The sequence below is a fragment of the Mesoplodon mirus genome (genome assembly GCF_964341445.2).
Source record: "Mesoplodon mirus genome assembly, chromosome: 16".
Taxonomy (NCBI): Eukaryota; Metazoa; Chordata; class Mammalia; order Artiodactyla; family Ziphiidae; genus Mesoplodon; species Mesoplodon mirus.
The window spans coordinates 2725201-2742128 of record NC_138992.1 but is presented as its reverse complement, the minus strand read 5'-3'; the positions used below and the strand labels follow the sequence as shown (position 1 = coordinate 2742128).

At 46.5% G+C, this 16928-nt stretch overlaps 1 protein-coding gene across 4 annotated transcripts in view; it reads right to left on the bottom strand.

The window, feature by feature from the left end:
* Positions 1-15475, bottom strand: part of PTK2 (protein tyrosine kinase 2) — a 250919-nt gene extending 235444 nt beyond the window's left edge. For 3 of the 4 annotated variants that reach the window (XM_082601574.1, XM_082601573.1, XM_082601575.1), the window contains exon 1: positions 15347-15433. The gene's annotated coding sequence lies outside the window, so the exon portion shown is untranslated. Of the gene's footprint in view, positions 1-15346 lie in introns of all 4 variants that reach the window. The other variant, XM_082601577.1, reaches the window with a different exon arrangement.
* Positions 15476-16928: the final 1453 nt, after the last annotated feature.

Genomic DNA, 16928 nt, shown 5'->3' with positions numbered 1-16928 from the left:
GGGATACAGTAGTGAACAGACATTTTGCCCTGAGATTTTCTGTCACAGCCAAGTGACAAAGAAAATAAAAGTGAGTAAAATACAAATGATATCAGGCCTTGAAGAAGGAGGCTGTAGCTAAGGGGGCTGAGGGGACGATGGCTATGCAGGCTTCACGATGTGGGAGGCGGGCTGCGGTGGGCAGCAGGCGGGCCTTCAGAGCGGGGACGCTCCGTTGCTGCAGCTGGGCCGTAGGTGCTGGGCTTGCTTTATTCTTCTCTACACCAGGGTGGCCCCATTGCTTGTTTTTGTACAGCCCATGAGCTAAGAAAGGTTTTTACACTGCATATGATTAAAGAAATTATTAAAAGTATAATAACATTTTGTTGCATGTGAAATTACATGAAATTCAAATTTCAGGGTCCAGAAATAAAATTTCTGTCTGTACTGGAACACAGACAACTCACTCCTTTACCACAGCTGCATTTGTGCCAGAATGGCAGGGCTGAGTACTGGGGACAGAAGCTGTAGGTGGCCTGCAGAGCCCAAATGTGTCCTGTCTAGGCCAGTACAAGGAAGCTCACCTCTGCGGACTTGGGTACCTTCCTCTGGGAGATCAGAGCACTCTTGATCTACACCTTACGTACATCTTACACATGTTCTTCTGTATCTCTTCAATGTTTAATAAAATCATTTTTTGAAAGACTAATACACTAAGTGTATTTCTCTAATGAACCTTGTTCTATTAAAGCTTCATGCTGCTTCTTCATCCTAATGACTAAGTTTTAAAAAAACAAGATATGTACTGCTATCAGGAGCATTAAAGCAAGACAGCAAAGCAAAGCAAGCTACTGTTTATTTTGACTCAAGTACAAGAAAAACAGAAAGGGAGGGAGAGAGGGAAGGAAGGAGGGAGGAAGGGAGGGAGGGAGGGAGAGAAGGAGGGAGGGAGGGAGGGAGGGAGGGAAGGAGGGAGGGAGGGACAGAGGAGGGAGGAAGGGAGGGCTTTTCCACTCCAGTTTCCAAGGCTGTGGAGAGAACCACAGCCTTGCTTAACACCCACCTCATTAAGACTATTAGATGTTTCTGCGCATCACTGACTTAAAAAAGCTGTACAGTTACACCTGATCCCTTCCAGTCTTCTGAAAGAAATGTGTCATGAACTGTTATGTCACATTTTAGCAAGGGCCACAATATCTGGCCAACATTAGCATATATGTTCCCGAAGCAAGTGCCTTCACATCTTTTAAATATAAGCCAGTATCTCTGATTAGAGTTAATATTAATTAATGATGCCCATTAAAGGTGGTGATGAATACAGGGAGTTCATTACAACATTCTGTTTTTGCATATGTCTGAAAATTTCCACAAAGTTTTAAAATAAAATTGAAGATTCATATTTTAACTTTAATTATTAAGTATAATATTCATGTAATAGAAACTCACACAATTCCCATTTATGCATGTTTCAAAATCCTTAGTATAAAATGGCTTTCCATCACCCTTACTACTGGCAACTTTTTAAAAAAAATGCTTATTTAAAAATCTACGTGAGGGGCTTCCCTGGTGGTGCAGTGGTTGAGAGTCCGCCTGCCGATGCAGCGGACACGGGTTCGTGCCCCGGTCCGGGAAGATCCCACATGCCGCGGAGCGGCTGGGCCCGTGAGCCATGGCCGCTGAGCCTGCGCGTCCGGAGCCTGTGCTCTGCAACGAGAGAGGCCGCAACGGTGAGAAGCCCGCGTACCGCAAAAAAAAAAAAAAAAAAAAAAAAAAATCTACGTGAGGGGCTTCCCTGGTGGCACAGTGGTTAAGAATTGCCTGCCCATGCAGGGGACACAGGTTCAAGCCCTGGTCCGGGAAGATCCCACATGCTGCGGAGCAAATAAGCCCGTGCGCCACAACTACTGAGCCTGCGTTCTAGAGCCTGCGAGCCACAACTACTGAGCCCGCGTGCTACAACTACTAAAGCCCGCGTGCTACAACTACTGAAGCCTGAGCACCTAGAGCCTGTGCTCCGCAACAAGAGAAGCCACCGCAATGAGAAGCCCGTGCACCGCAACAAAGAGTAGCCCCCACTCGCCACGACTAGAGAAAGCCCGTGCACAGCAACGAAGACCCAACGCAGCCAAAACTAAATAACTTCAATAAATTAAAACACAAAATCTATGTGAAGACATAGCTCTGCACCTTCTGACCCTAGCAGAAAGGAAGAGGCTGACAGCAACGAGCTGTGAGAGTCAAAGGACCTTCACCCACAGGAAAACAAGCTGTATCAGCTGTGCCTCAACGTTCTCTGTGTATACAGCAGTAAATGAAAGAAATACCCCCATTCTCTTTGAGCTGCAACGTTACAAAATGGGCAATGATGCAGGGAGGACTGAGAACTTTGAAAACTGGCAAACTTTTACTGTAAATGTTTACGGTTAATAGTTCTTACCTTGTGTGAAATATCTCAAAAGGTCACGCACTGGTGAACACCAGAACCTTACATGTTGCGCATCACCTCGTTCTCTCATCAGCCTATGGTTCTACTACTTGGCCGATTTAAAGGACAAGGAAATGGAGTTAGAGAAGTTAACAAACTAGCAGCCCAAGACCAGAGAGTCAGAGTCTGACTCCAAGGCCATGCCCTTCACAACTGCCCTGCCAGAGGTTATTCAACGTTCCACCTAAGTGAGGCAACGTCATCTTATGACCCATACTTGGAAAACCAGTACCTTGCTACTCAAAGTGGGGCCCAGGGACCACCAGCACGGCACCACCTGAGAGCCTGCTAGAAATGCAAGATCTGATGCCCCACCCTAGACAGACTGAATTAGAACCTCAAACCTAACAAGATCCCTGGGTGATGTGTGTGCCTGTTCAGGTCTGAGAAGCCCTGATACAGAGCACGCTCACACTGGATTTTGAGGCAGTTTATCAGTTCAAATACACACCCTGGTACAGTTAAGTTGAGCTTTCACCTCTTCTGCTTGCTCTCTGATCCCGAAATGAAGCACAGGAGTGCTGGCAGGCGACTCCACAGGTGGCCACGAAGAGGACTGACGCGACCAGCCCACGTCTGTGGCCCCAACCTCTCCCCTCCCCACCCTCAGTCTTTCGGACAGAGCCCCTGCAGCCAGGCTGCACTTACTGAGCCAGCTGAACCCTTCTTCCCAGAGCAGCAGGCTACAGACGACGGCGACGTGCCCGTGCCCCCAGTTCCTTGAATCGCGCCCAGCATCCGGGGCGCCCTGCGGCAGAAAGGGTCAGCGGGGGCTGCTGCAGCACGTGCTCTTATCCTAATGCTCTGTGAGCTACAAAGAGAGCTTCCGACACCGCCCCAGCACTAATAATCCTCTTACCAATTCACAGCGAATACTCAGTGAATGGATGGAATATCCTTTTGTGACGTTTTCTTAAATCCGTGGTTTCTGCTACCTCTCTCGATGCCAGAATCCAACAGTACGGTGCAGTAAACCAATCTCTGCACGTTCCCACCGACATGTAGCTTTGCCTGTGCTTTCCTTCCGCCTAGATCACTCTCCCCCTCCTCCTCCCCCTCCCCGCCCGGCTCCTTCTGTTGACCCTTGGGGATGGAGTGGCAGCGTCCTGTAGTCCCCCGCAGCTCTGCCCAGCACCTGCTAACCATGGCACTGCCGCTGCCTGGTCGCTGGACTACAACCCGCTCGGGGCAGGGACTCAGCTCAGCGCGTGCTGAGCGTTCTCCCCAAATGCCAGTTCCATCGGCAGATCTGTGAGCGCCCCGCGGCCGGCCCTCCCCATCTGCACCCTGACAGCCACAGCCTGCGACCCACACCCACCTCACGGAGAGCCTTCCCCAGAAGCCTTAAGGGGCTCAGCCATGTTTGGCTGCAGGCAGATTCCAGAAAATGGCCAACCTTAAGCAGCAAGGGCAGCTCTGTTAGCGGCTCTCCGGGGCAGACTCGCCGCCACGAGGCCCCGCAGAAGCTCTCCCCGCAGAGGCTCTCGGTCCAGCCAGCGCTGCCCCGCAGGACTCCCTGCAACCGTGAAAACCTTCTCCCCATCTGCACCGTCCGAGGGGGAGCCGCTAGTCACATGTGGGTACTGAGCCCTAGAAATGGGGCTAGCCTGGCTGCTGGACAGAACTTTCAATCGGATTCCATTTTAACTTAAACGCGTGGCTAGCGGCTACTACAGGCGACGGCGGGCCCAGGTTTAGACTCTAGTCACTGGAGTGAAATGAAAAAGAACTTTCCTTGGCTCCTTAACTGCAGGCTACGTTGTTCGGTCCAACCCTCCCCTGAAAAAGGCTTAAAAAGATGGATAAAATACTTTAAAAATCTTAAAAGAAACCAGAAAATGACAGAACGAGAAGGAAATAACAAAATTAAAGTGAACTCAGGAACCCAGAGAGAAACAAGCAGAGAAACCACCTCTGCACGGAACTCATTTGACAATTCTGAAATTTTTGACTTTCCTTTTCGTAACAGTGCAGGGAAAGAGGGGCAGGAATCAAAGCCGGGCCCCCCAAAGTGTCTAACCCTACCTCCCTAAGCAGGACCTCAAAAGCTACACAGCTCAGGATGAGAGTAAGCAAGAAGTGAATCAGCTCACGAAGAGAATGACAGCTCTGTGCGGTCCAGAAAACCTCAAACCTTGGACTTGGTTTAAGGTGGTCCCAGACTGGCTGAAGCAGAAACAAATGCTCTCTGGAGGGAGCTACCTTCATTCTAGGCCTCGAAAGAGTCCTCCAAGTAATGTGGACCCATATCCCACACCACAAACAAAAATTATCTCAAAATCAATCACAGACCTAAATGTAAAACCTAAAACTATAAATATTCGAGAGAGGGGAGGGGGAAACAGGAGAAAATCTTTGTGACCTAGGTTAGGCAAGGATTTCTTAAATATGACACCAAAAAAGCACAATCCATAAAACAAAAAATTGATAAATGGGACATTATCAAAATTTATAACTTCTGCTCTTCAAGACACTGTTAAGAGAATGCAAAAAACAAGCCACGGCATGGGAGGAAAGCATTGAGAGTATCTCACAAAGGACCTGTATCCAGAATACATAAAGAATCCACCCGTAAGAAAAAGTTTTTTCATGGGCAAAAGATCTGAACACCAAATAAGATATACAGATGGCAAGTAGACATATAAAAAGATACTCAGTGTTATTAAGGCATTTGGGAAATGTAAGTTAAAACCACAATGAAATATCATGACACACCTATTAGAACGGCAAAAACTTAAAAGACTAACCATCGTGTTGCCCCGATGATACAGAGCAACTGGAACTCTCATACACTGCTGGTAGGAATGTAAAATGGTACAGCCACGTTAGAACACAGTTTGGCACTTTTGTAAAAAGCTACACAAGTTCAAAAAGAGTCATGTATCACACTGTTCACTGCAGCACTATTTACAACATGTAAAGGACATGGAAGCAATCTAAGTGTCCATCGACAGACGAATGGATAAAGAAGATGTGGTACATATATAAAATGGATTATTCAGCCATAAAAAGAAATGAAATTGAGTTATTTGTAGTGAGGTGGATGGACCTAGAGTCTGTCATACAGAGTGAAGTAAATCAGAAAGAGAAAAACAAATACCGTATGCTAACACATATACATGGAATCTTAAAAAAAAAATGGTTCTGACAAACCTAGAGGCAGGACAGGAATAAAGATGCAGACATAGAGAATGGACTTGAGGACGGGGGAGGGGTAAGGGGAAGCTGGGACCAAGTGAGAGAGTGGCATGGACATATACACACTAGCAAATGTAAAATAGACAGCTAGTGGGAAGCAGCTGCATAGCACGGGGAGACCAGCTCGGTGCTTTGTGTCCAGCTAGAGGGGTAGGATGGGGGGGGCGGAGAGAGACGCAAGAGGGAGAGGATATGAGGATATATGTATGCATAGAACTGATTCACTTTGTTATACAGCAGAAACTAACACAACATTGTAAAGCAATTATACTCCAATAAAGATGTTAAAAAGAAATAAAGCTATACAGACACCTACCATATGATCCAGCCATTACAACCCTAAACAACCATCCCCAGGAAAAACAGAAGCCTGGGTCCACAAAAAGACTCATACAAAAATATTCATATGCTTTATCCATAATAACCCAAATCTAGAATCAATTCTCTACACATTGATCTATACATTTAGTGTCATCCCAAACAACAACCAGAAGAATTTTCTGGGAAGTTGCCAAGTGATTCTAAAACATATACAGATCTGCAAAGGGTTGAGGATAGCCAAGGCACACTTGGAGGAGAACCAAGTGGGAAGAGGTCCACGAGGAGATAAGACTTATTACAAAGCTACAGTACTGTAGGCAGCTTAGTGCCAGAGGGATCAAATAGAGTCCAGACACACACATATATATGGACCTTTCATTTACAACAAAAGTGTCACCACAGGGCACTGGGGAAAGGAGCATTTATTCTTTTTAAGAAATGGTGTTGGGACAACTAAGATGTCCACATGTTAACGAAAGTGGATCCCTCCTTCACACTACACACCAAAACCAATTCCAAGAGAATTGTAAAGTTAAAGGGGAAAGGCAAAATCATAAAGCATTTAGAAAATAACAGGAATTAAGTTCATTATCTCAGGGTAGGGAAAGACACAAAAAGCACCAACTATAAAGGAAAAGACTGATAAACTGCACTACATTAAACTTAAGAACTTCTCTTCATTCAAAAAAGAAAAAAAAAAAACAACCCACCAAGCTAGTGAAACTGCGAGACAAAGTAGGAAGAGACAGTGGCAAGATATACAACCAACAAAGGACCCGTGTTCTGAATACACAGAAGTCTACAAATAAATTTCTTTAAAACTAATAGAAAAATATGGGCACTTCACAAACCAGTGAATACAAATGGCCAGTAAATGTATAAAAAAATGTGCAACCTCCTTATAACCAAGAAAAGGCTTTTAAAACCACAGGGTGGGGGGCACCCCTGGTGGCGCAGTGGTTAAGAATCCGCCTGCCAACGCAGGGGACACAAGTTTGAGCCCTGGTCCGGGAAGATCCCACATGCCGCGGAGCAGCTAAGCCCGTGCGCCTCAACTACTGAGCCTGCGCTCTAGAGCCCGCGAGCCACAACTACTGAGCCTGCACGCCTAGAGCCCGTGCTCCACAACAAGAGAAGCCACCGCAATGAAAAGCCCGTGCACCACAACGAAGAGTAGCCCCTGCTCACCGCAACCAGAGAAAGCCTGCGCGCGGCAACGAAGACCCAACGCAGCCATAAATAAATAAACAAATAAAATTTTTAAAAAATAAAATAAAACCACAAGGTGGTAATAATACTACAGAAACGAAACCAAGGTGCTGGGAGGGGAGACTGACAGGGGAACAGAGACAGACGGGGATGAGCTGAAGCTGTAATCAGAGAGAAGGCTGCTCAGGGGATGCAGCCTGATGGTTGGGGGGGAGGGGTCCCAGGAGAACCATCCACTGACATCCACTGAGAAGCTGCTCTGGGCCAGGCACACTCAAATGCACTTGCCCTCCGCATCCTCAGGTTCCGCATTCGAGGCTCAAAATATTGGGGAAAAATCCCAGAAAGTTCCAAATAGCAAAACTTGAACTTGCCACCTTGGCAATTATTTACATAGCATTACACTGTGTTCGGTATTATAAGTAACCTAGAGACGATTTAAAGTATACAGGAGGGTGTGCATTTAAATGTATGTATGTAAATACTACATCATTTTAGGTAAGGGACTTGAGTATCCAAGGAACTTGGTATCCGAGGAGGGTCCTGGAACCAATCCCCCACGAATACTGGGCAGACAGCTATACATTTAATGGGAGTCACATTAATGCCAACTTTAATTTCACTTGACCAATTTTAAGGAGAAATAAATTGTTCCAAATAGCTCTTTCCACCAGCTCATTTCTATTATTTTTGCCTTCATGCAGCTGCACAGTTAACTGAAAGCTTGACCGTGGTTTGGGGGGGGGGCGGGGGGAGGGGAGAAAATTCACATGGAAGGAACCTTCTCACTGTTTTGAGATCACATTACACTTAATTCCATCTGCCTTTGACTAGTCGTCTCTACCTTTGTAACAACTTTCACACACTTAAAAGACCCCTTACCACAAAAGGCCCACAACAGCGTCATTCGCTTTAGTCTCTGTAATTCCAGGACCTCAGTAGGAGACACTCTTCTTCAATCATCAAACAATCACTGACTGACCATCTACTATGGCAGCATGAGGAAAAGATAATACAGAATCCTTGTCCCTCCGCTTATAATAGTCTATTTACCAACAGATGCATCTAATTCTGCACAAGGCACATCACCAGTCCCATTTGGTACACTAACTTTTACTTAGCCGCCTTCTTAGGAAAAAAGGAAAGGACAAAAGGCAAAATGAAATTCATTAAATTTAGATATGAATGTAATGCTAGGCATAGAATCAATTCACACAATGCTGCTTCAAGACTTGGCAATCACCCTGACTCTAGTATAAAGCTAGCCAATTTTTCAGCACCAAAGCAAAACCACCAGGGAACGTGTGCCTTAAGCACTCACATGTACACACTCTCCTGTTATTTGCCAAAAGCCACAAGTCTGGGAGCCACACAAACTGCCACTTCAACATAAGAGTGTTCATTTAAAATCCACACCAAGATTCAAAATAATTAAGTGGTCTCAGCAGAAAACATTCAAAATCCCTACTAAACAAAAAGGAGTTGTGAGGTTTTCTCAAGACTCTAAAAACCCTTAGAAACATATTTAAGAGTCCTGACATGAAGGCAACCTCATTAGCAAATCTAAGTGGTCAAAAAGACCATACACATACCTCTACCATTTATGACTGATGTCTGCCTGCTACAACTGGCGTTTCTTTTAAAACACTCTAAAGCAGTGGTTCACAAATATTAGCATGCATCAAAAGCTACTGACAGCAAGCTGAAACTGACCACTGGCCCCGCCCCCAGAGTCAGATTCAGTAGGTCAGAAGCGGGGCAGGAGCATTTGCACTTCTAACCTGTGGCTACTTTGAGAACCAATTCAACAACCTGAAGCTTCCTGGTCTCTGCGAGGGTGCCTGTTTCCCCACACCGTACAGCAAGACTAAGGGGGAACTCGCTGAGAAAGAACAAACTGCTCTTTTTTACCCAAATGTTGACTTTCCCCCAAGCAAAGGTAAGTGACCTGTCACGGCAAGGGAAAGCTGGCATGTTGTATATGTAACTGGCACTGCAGCAATACGAAAATGGGTTTTTGAAAATGGTTTCAGGGCATAATGGAAAACTCTTGTAAAGCAGCCAATGAATCCAGCTGATTAGTAAAAGACACGTTAGAGCTTCTGGACCAGTCATGAAGGAGCTTTTACAAGTTCCGCTCATTTTGTGTCACCTTGAGCAATTTTCTATGTCTGCAGAACTTAGGATGAGTCCTCAAGAACACAAGATCAATTAATACAGGATCAGCTGCTAGAAAAAGAGAACAAAACTGTAAAGGGGCAGAGCAGTACTTGTTCCCTGGCCCAAGTCTGATGACAGTGGTCATCTAAAATAAAGCAGACAGGGTTTCCCTGGTGGCGCAGTGGTTGAGAATCTGCCTGCCAATGCAGGGGACACGGGTTCGAGCCCTGGTCTGGGAGAATCCCACATGCCGCGGAGCAACTAGCCCCGTGAGCCACAATTACTGAGCCTGCGCGTCTGGAGCCTGTGCTCTGCAACAAGAGAGGCCGCGATAGTGAGAGGCCCGCGCACCGCGATGAAGAGGGGCCCCCACTTGCTGCAACTAGACAAAGCCCTCGCACAGAAACGAAGACCCAACACAGCCATAAATAAATAAATAAATAAATTTTAAAAAAAATAAAATAAAGCAGACAAAGGTGAAGACACGATAATCCAATTCTTCCCTGGTATCAAGTCCTATGTGGTTTTAAAGTGAGGTCCTTTACCAAGGCAAACAACACAGCAGACAGCTAACTGAGGTAATAGCTGTCCTCCAATAATTAATAAGTCTGGGTTCTTCTACTCAATAAATATTGTGTCAGGTACTGAAGATGGAAAAGTGTGTAAAACAAAGTTTCTGCCCTCATGGTGCTTAAATCCTCATGAGAAGGCACACAAGCCACTAAAAAAATATGTAATGTGTAAAATCATTTAAGCTCTTGCTTTAGGCCAGCAAAGACAAATGCATGGTGTTTTGGTCACCAGTAGACGTGACGAGCACCTTGGACTACTTTCAATACAGAATATGGGGGCAGAAGGGAGATCCTAGGCACACAAAGCCCACAGACACGACTGTTTAGGTTCTTCTAAGCCTTGGTTTTGGCTGGCCCCAAATAAAGGAGCAGAGTATATGCCGACTCTTAAAAGCAGAACGGGGCTTCCCTGGTGGCGCAGTGGTTAAAAACCCGCCTGCCAATGCAGGAGACACAGGTTCGAGCCCTGGTCCAGTAAAACCCCACATGCCACGGAGCAACTAAGCCCGTGCACCACAACTATTGAGCCTGCGTGCCACAACTACTGAAGCCCATGTGCCTAGAGCCCGTGCTCCTCAACAAGAGAAGCCACAGCAATAAGCCTGCGCACCACAGGGAAGAGCAGCCTCTGCTTACCACAACTAGAGAAAAGCCCGCATGCAGCAACAAAGACCCAAAAATAAATTAATTAATTTTAAAAATACATTTTAAAACAAGCAGAATGGAAAATTCTAAGTTGGTGAGAGTAAGCACACTCATTTCAGAAACATTTACAGAGCAGCAATGTATCAGAGGTTGTAAATACTAGGATTACTACAAGGGGCTCATACCTGTGTGAGAAATGGGCAATTTGTTCTTCCCTCACACACTCCTTGCTTCCCACAAAACTGTCTTCAAACATCAACCCCTCAAAAAAGTCACCAATGAAAAAACGGTAAATGTGGAAGTTACTAAAGCACATCTTGACAAATAAGCAGTATCAATCACTGCATCCTGCATTATACACTTTACCTAATTCTAAATTAATTTCAAATAATTAAACAATTTTGATATATTAATTAAAATGTTACCTCTACTATGTTGGCCAGATCAGAACTTCATGATCTGGAAGTGTCAGATTCAAATAGAAGATACAATTATCTACACTTTCCCAGACATGGTCATCACACGAGCACGCTATGTATTCCTACTGCAGAAGACTGGATTAAGAGTTTACAGACTGCTGCTTTTCCAGCCAGGGAGGCCGCAGGCAGGCTGTTAGGAGCTGGCACTGCACAGTCCCTCGGGTCTGTCCAAACCGTCCACCACTGTGGGCTGAGGACCCGGGCGAGCTACTCTAACTCGATGCTTGCAGGGTTTCATCTACAAAAGGAGGATACAGACAGCAGTACAACTCAGCAGTTCTAGCGAGTAATAAAGGAGATAAAGCACTATGGCACCCAGCTCAGGCCTGGCACATGGTGTTTAACAAATGCAACTTACAGGATAGAGACTCTCCCACATTTAATTCACCTGTAAAAAGGTAAGAACACCGACCACCAGCACAGGGCACCCACACAGGTACCCAGTAATGTTCTTCCCCTACCACTGGAAAGTATTCAAATGTGTAACTTCAGTCATTCTTCTTGATGTGAAAAATGAGTTTATAGTAAATAGCTATGTACATACATAAGATTTAGGTAGGATTAGCTCAATTAAATACAAAGTCTGTAAGGAAACACCTTTGTGTCCTTAAAAATAGGTAAACTTTGTGGTACTGCTACCAGTATTTTTCTCTGAGGCTTCCAACTGCTAAAGAGTGGGAATAGTGCCACTCGGGGAAACATTTATTTCCTACTAGGTCTATAAATCATTTCCTTACTATTTATGCAAATCAGACTATAATTAACAGTTTTGCTAAAAATTCCATTTAAACTGAAAGTTTAACTATATATGTGTATCTGAATTTCATTTCCACCACAGTGCCTAGTAAAAAAACAATACAACTGTTACAGATAGAAACAGAGGGGGCTCCTCTGCTGATTTACAATCAGAAACACGTTTGTGCAGTTCTGAATGATAAGATTTAGCACAATTCCTAGAGATTAATGCCAGAAACTGGTACATATGAATTTCATTTCTCTTGCACCGGGCTGCCTTTTGGTAGTCATGAAATGAAGAAGAAAAAAGAACACTGCCAAAATGTCAGTAGAGAGAAAAAGCAATAAAGGGCTCAAATAATCCACTGCTAAACACTGTTTTACAGAAAAGAAGGAAAAGAACCATAACTTCTGAATGTACCTGGGTGAGCTAGAGAAACACAGGTGCACCCAAGGCAAGCTGGAGCTGCTCTCCATCCTTCTCCATTCCAAGGATCCTTCTAAAGGCTGATAAGCAACTTAACATTTGAATGCTTATTTGCATTCATAAACTTCTTGGAGTTTATTACTATTGACTCAAATAAGGTCACTTACTCTGCCCAAATTTTTTAAGTTAACATTTTAAATACAGACATCAGTGAAAATTCTCAAAGATCCCCACAGTAATTTTTTCTAATTATTTAAGGGATTTCAGTAAGAGGAAACTAATGAAAATATGTTCTTAAACTAAAGCTTTATGGCAAAATAAAGTACTTCAGAAACTAAACTTTTCTGATTTACTAGCAAAAGAAAAAAACTCATTTAAAAACTCATTTCACAAATATGATAAAAATAATAGAATTTTTTACCAATGGCATTTTTTGCAGATCTAAAACAACAACAACAGAATCTAAAAACGTGTGGAAACACAAAAGACCCCAAATAGTCAAAGAGATTTTGAGAAAGAAAAGGGGAGTTGGAGGAATCAGGCTCCCTGACTTTAGACTATACTATAAAGCTACAGTAATCAAAAGTAACAGAATTTTTTTAATGTCACTGAAATTTAAAACCAGATTTATTCTATCTGAAAATGTCTAAACTGAAAATGTTTAATTTAAAAAATTAAAGATTTACATATTGTATTAACAATTTGAATTGCATCTTTTGTTATCCTTAAGACAATTTTTAATTATTTTTCTCAAAATTAAGACACATTAAAATATAGGAAAAAAAGGTTTCCATAACACCTTTAGAGATATGAACTAAGATCCCACCTCACTATAACTCAAAATAACATGCAAAGATAGTAATTTTCAAAATTATCTTTTGCTACACATAACACTTTATAACACCATAGACTATATATGTATATACAAAATATAACAATAATTTCTTCTTAGGGAGCTCATCAGTATTTTTTCTTAAAGGGAACGCTTTAACGATACGATTTTGTTATTCAGACAATTTCTCCAACTTTCTAGTAAGAAAAGTTATCTAGCTGAAGAACCCAGCTTTGAGAATTGGAATATTAATTTCTGTACTTTCCAACAAAGGGCATGGAGTGTTAGAGAGAAGAGTTTAGCTAAAAATGTTTTAATGATCCTTACTGCCATTCCTAACTCCCGCTTTCCCCAGACACTTCGCGACCGCTGCATTAGTGGATCTAACACTCCTGATCACTCCTGATCTAACACTTACTACTCACTTTCCGTGACAGACAGCCTCAGACGATCTCCTGTACGAGTCCCAGCATTCTTTGCCCCACATCATAAATACTAAGTTTTGGATTCAATGTCTTTATTTAGCCAAGCACTTGCTTCTCGATGCATCACCTCTGAATGATGTATAGTCCTTCTATTCAGTCCTTTCATGAAGTCTTATGGGGCCGCGTTTACAAGGGAACATGTGTTTTAAACAATATTTTCCAGTGCTCGTTATTAAACTGGATTATTTGATAATGACCTGAAAGAAATTCTTCAGAGGAGAATCTATAATATTTGACCTTGCTGTTTCAGCAGCAGTTACTACACAAGTGTTCAGAAGAGACTAATGGTAAGCTCAGCTAGTTTTTCCCCTCCAAGAGTAGCCGAAAATCTAAAACAATATACTCATAAAGATACTAAGAAATACTATCTTTATGAGTTGAAAGTTGAAACACAAACTTCCTTTAACAGTTTCATGTGTTTAAATACTACAGGGTTTTAAACATTAGCTCAATAGTACAACTGGACCAAAATATTATCTACACTGTACCTCAACAAAGTACGCTGAATGCTAATTTGTGTGAATCTGTAATCACTTCATCCACATACGTTCCTCCCACTTTTCAGAGGTTGTCAAAGACAGGACAACTAACCTGAGGGCTTGGCCGTGTCATTTCAATGAAGAGACTATTTTCACTACCCGTTTTACAAATAAAGTATTAAAGGTGAGGCTCTGGTATTGCATTTCGAACAGTAATGGCCTATTTTACCAACCACGAAGATGTTTACATTCTAAGTAACAATCCCAATGATGGTCGTCTTAAGTACAGACCCCCAAACTCTTACATCGCCTTCAACTTGACCGTATTTCAACCAGTTCCCATGAATACCACAATATTACTATTCTCTTAGTCTCACTGCCAAAAACCCAGCTGCAGGCTAACTAAGCAAGAATAAGACACCGTTGAAATGGCAAAAACAAAAACCTTTACCCTTAGGGCATTAAGCTACAAAATCCGGCAATCAAAGAAAACCAAGTAACAGCGTACACACACATACACACTCCTTTGAGAAAGAATGGGGTGCCAGGAAAGGACCCAGAGTGCTTCCAGCTTGCTCGGCGGGCGCCGCGGAGTTGGGGGCTGGGGCGAGAAGAGGAGGAAACTTGGGAAGCGCAACGAATCCTGCCAGGTCTTCAGGGCTGCCGCCGAGACAGCCTCCGGGCTGCACAAAACTTGAGAGCGGGCCGCGGGGGACGCAGCCGCCCCGCCGCCCCGCACGCGGGCTCGAGGCCCACCCTTCCCTGCCCCGCGGGCCGAACGATCCCCCGGCGGCCCCGCGGATTCCCTCTTCCCCCTCCTTCCTGTCTCTCCCCTTTTGTTTTGGAGGCACTCGGCCCGCCCCGGCAGAGGCCGGCCGGCCTCCCCGAGGCCCCGGGCCTCTAGACCTTCGGACTCTACAAGCCCCGAATCCCCCGGCCTCCCCATCTTCCCTGAGCTCCCCGGCCTCCCAGCGTCCCCCGAGCCCCCAGCCTCCCTGAGTCCCCGGCCTCCTCACATCCCCCAAAGCGCCCTGCTTCCCGGAGCCCCCGGCCTCCCCACGTCCCCCGGCCTCGAGACCCTCAGACACTCCCAGCCCCGAACCCCTCGGCCTCCAAGCGCCCCCCGCCCCCGAGACCCCAGCCTCCTCGGGCCCCCGGCCTCCCCACGTCCCCGGCCTCCCGGGGCCGCGGCCGGCGCGGGAGGGGCCGGTCTCCACCGCCGGGACTGGCCGGTCCGGCCCCGCTCGGCCCTCCACCCTCGGGCCGCGGCCCTGCCAACAACCAGCTCCCGGAGTCGGCCCGCCCGCCTGCCCGCGCCCCGGCCCCGGCCCCTCACTCACCCGGACCGCGCTGGCGCCGGGAGGCGAAAGCAGACGACGACCGGGCGGCGCCGCGGCTGATGGGCCGCGCTCCCTCCCACGCCTCACGCCGCGGGCGCACAGCAGTCCCGGCCCGGCGGCGGCGGCGGGCTCGCGCCCTCGGGGCCGTGCTGCGTCGGCGCGGGCCGCGCGTGCGCGGCGGCCTGCTGAGGCGCGCGCCTCCCTCCGCTCCGCGCGCCCGGCCGCGTCCCCGTTCCGAGCTTCCGCCTCCCGGGAGCACCAGGCATGCGCGCTGCGCGTCGCGGCCCGCGCATGCCCACCACGCCGCCAGGCTCTGCTCCCGGGATCGTAGTCGGGACGCCAGGCCGGGGCTGTGCGCGGACGGGGTCAGCGCGCGGGCGTGGCTGCGGCCCCGAGCGGCGGCCGCGGGGAAGCTCTGCCGGGCGGCGGGAGCGGCGCCCCGCCGAGCGGACGTTCCAGGGTTCCCTCCGGCCGCACTCTGGGCCGGCGGGGTTGGACTGACTACGGGGAAGCCCTCGCACCCCTTCGCTGCCCGAGCCTCAGACCCTGCTCCTCTGGAGGCCACCCCCACCCCGGTCAGCCGCCCTACAGCCCCACCCCAGAGTCGGAAGCACGGATGTCCGGACGCGGTGTGTTCCCGCGCCGGCCCCGTGTCCTCTCCAGGCCCACCTTAAGGGTGTCCCGGACCCCTCTGCAGATAGGGAAGCAGGCTCAGGGATTTGTTCAGGGGCATCATAGCTAGCTAGTGCTGGGCGATACCAAGATTTGATCTTCGAAGATGGTCTGGAAAGAGCTTTATAACGGCTTAGAGGTGGACACATTATCTACCTGAGCGCCAGCGGGGCACTGATCTGGGTCCATTAACCACCAAGGCGCCGGTTCCCTAGGTGCTGAGGCTTGAAAAGGGAGAGGAGGATCCCAGAGGGTCCCAGGCAGAGAGCAGCTGAGATGAGAGCCGGTTTTGACTGGAGCGTGGGGGCGGGTCTGGGTAAAAAATGAGACGGCCAGGGCCCTCTGAAGTCGTGCTCAGGTGCCTGGCACTTATTCTTTAGGCAGCAGTGACCTTTGAGGGTTTTAAGCGAAAGTGATACCTGATTTGCGTTAAAAAAAAAAAAAAAAATCACGGGCAAACTTGCGGTAGGAAATGAAACCAGAAGCAGAGCAACTTTCATTTTTCATGGTGTCACTTTGATCCTCACCACAAGGCGAGAGGCAAGATAAGCACACAGTTCTCCTTTTGAAAGGTGAACTCCCTGAAGCTCAGAGAGGTGACCCTCCGTTCCCTTCTCAGGAGCTATAATCGATTATAACAGAATCCAGTAAAATAAAGTGCTTTTGCTTAGCAAGAGTTTTACCATTTTTTAATATTTTCTTTTATTATTATTTCATGAAATACATATGGCTGGTGTTTTTAAACTACATTTAAGACTGTAAGGAATTGTGTCTCTCAATGTCAGCCCCAGGGCCTTTGCACTGGCTGTTTGCTCTACCTGGAAATCTTTCCCTCTGCTTGGACCTTCTTACTCCCTCACTTCCTTCAGGCTCAGATGTCACCTCATTAGATGTCAACTGATCGCTCTGT